The sequence below is a fragment of the Macadamia integrifolia genome, chromosome 8 (assembly GCF_013358625.1).
Source record: "Macadamia integrifolia cultivar HAES 741 chromosome 8, SCU_Mint_v3, whole genome shotgun sequence".
Classification (NCBI taxonomy): domain Eukaryota; kingdom Viridiplantae; phylum Streptophyta; class Magnoliopsida; order Proteales; family Proteaceae; genus Macadamia; species Macadamia integrifolia.
Genome location: NC_056564.1, coordinates 3,640,671 through 3,643,398, shown reverse-complemented (window position 1 = coordinate 3,643,398; position 2,728 = coordinate 3,640,671).

Sequence of the window (2,728 nt, the reverse complement as noted above, 5' to 3'; positions counted from 1 at the left end):
AAAAAAAAAAAAAAAAAAAACTCCTCCCCATCTAAATAGTCTCATTTCCCAGTGAAGCTTTGAGAAGGAGAGAATTAAAAGAGGTTGGTAGGATTAGAAAGTTACTATTTGGATGGGAAATTTGTCAGGAAGACCATGTAATTGAGACAGTTTTTCCTACCAAAACAACTGTTAAGCCCACTTCTCCACTTGTACTCAAAACCCAATAAAATAGATGTTTACTTCACCCACGTGGAATCTGACCTTCTAATTCGACTAAGGATATTTTAGACCTTCACTAATAGGATCAGCAGTTAATTTGGTATCAATCGACATCAATATCAAGACCTAATTAATACCATCCACAGATTTGGTATGAACATGGTATGATCAAGGGTAGTATTGTCCAAATTTGATAAGCTATATATATCTTTTAATCGGCCGATACCTAATGCCTAAAACCACCAAGAGCTTAATCAAAGAATTATATCACCTAGATCACTATAGACGAAGAGAGAACTAAGAGATTCTCTTCTCATCCTTGATGACAAAGGGAGAGAATTGACACATTACCTATTGTGACCAGATTAGCATCTTAAATATGAAAAAGAGTTTTAAAAAATTATTATTTATATACAGGAGAGTCTACGTCATTAAAAGAAAAAGTATTTCAAAAAATATTTGTTTATATAGATGAGAGTTTACGTTATTAAAAAGAAAAAAATTTTGAAAAATATTTAATGAGACTATGACAATGCAGAATAGTCTCACCCTGAAGTTAGCATATTCATATGCGGAACTTCACATGGGGATTAGTCACAACTCAAGGAAGGAATAGAACAGGCAAATTTGAAGCTTTTAGGGTCTTCCCATGTAAAGTGTTTACTTGCTGGTTAATGTTTTGTGGAAAGCTGAAAAGTTAAAAATAAAAATGCTCCCCACAGACAAAGGACACATGAGGTAATTATAAGAACGCGTATAAGGAAACCTCTAAAGAGGAAAGCCGAACTCCCATTCCTGACCATGAAAACCAACCACAGCTAATTTCCTTCGCAATTTTTAGCTTTGAAAGAGATGATGTTTGTGGAAGTGGGTCTCTCTTACCTTAGAAACAACTGTGAGATCACCTCAACGGTCTATCTAAAATGGTCACAAGTTTGGTATCTGATACCCCATAAATTAAAGTTTTATCTAACGTGTGATTCTTGTCACAAGAGAGAGAGAGAGAGAGAGAGAGAGAGAGATCGTAAGACAATCATATTCCTTGTATACATAGGAGAGGGATGTTTGAGCAAACGATATAGGGGTGGGTCAATAGGGGGTGGGTCAATGACTAACGATGAAATGGTTTCAAACATGGGAGTAAATAAGTCATTTCAAGAGAAGAGGAGAAAGATAGAGAGAGGATACATGATACCCTGCACTTAGACACAGGGATGGTGAAAATAATTATCTACTCTTATGAGTCCACCCCTGTTATATGTTTGTACACACACTTCTATTGGTCTCCGTAATAGTGCAAGGGTTATACACTACCTAACATCCTGACTTTTATTTTCTACATATGTGTGTGTATATATAGAGATAGAGAAAGAAAAAAAAATTCGCAGAGTCTTCATGTATGATTTCTTGACACACCCCCCCACAAAAAATGGGTCCTATATACCCTATTGTGTGATTTGTTACCCAACTCTCTCAACCCCAATTAATACACGGTATAAGAGGAAACCTTGTCCAATATATAATGGAAAAAAACGATAGTCATGATGTCATTGTGCATATTTCTTTAAAACTCTGTTATACAATTTAATTTTCTAACTCCTTTGGTATCATGGCAATCTTGATTCTATGTACATATACAAGAAGAGGGTTTCTCATGATGCCGATATAGATGAAATTTTTCACATCACACCATTGACGCATAAAGAGAGAAAATAAATAATAATAAAAGAATTATATAAAAAGGCAATAGCACACAATAATGCAATAGCACACAATAATGCAATAGCATATTACCAAAAAATAAAAGATAAAGTAATGAGACCATTGCATACTGGCGCGCGTCGTGGGAAACCATTTCCCACAAATGTACTTACATGGCCCTCCCTCCTGTTTGACCATATACCTTTGCTCTTGTTTGTTAGCTCGGAATTTGGTATGCGTTGCACCACCTATATCATTAACTGCCTATATATCTACTTATCTACAAATAGTCAAATACATGACTAACCCAGTTATCTTCCGTTTCTACATTAAAATCTAGAAACAACTCTAGATACCGTTGGATTGGTATCGAATTCACAATCCTTTGTTACCATTTGATTCATTATAAAGAAATATGATCATCACATCGCATGACGGTGATGGGGCCCACGACCATCCCATCAATGTTTGAACCGGAAAAGAGAAAAACTAATGTGGACTTTTAATGTCCATTCAAACTTCTCTTCTGGTTTGCATGTGGCTTAGGCCACGCACGGCCACCTTGTTCCACAGTAGATGAACAACACCCACACCTAATTGCATTAAACCCTAGATAAAATATCAGTATTCTTTAAGAAGGCAATTTACTGAAGAAACCACGTGTCGAGGTTTCATAAGTCAGATCCAGCCACGTGTTGAAATAGAAGGTTTTTGTAGAGGTAAACACAAGGCGTGTGAACAATATAGTTTAAGTAGGTGTAGGTCACCACTCGGCCCACCTTTGATCATAAATACCTCAAAATAATCCTACCCACACACCCCCCCC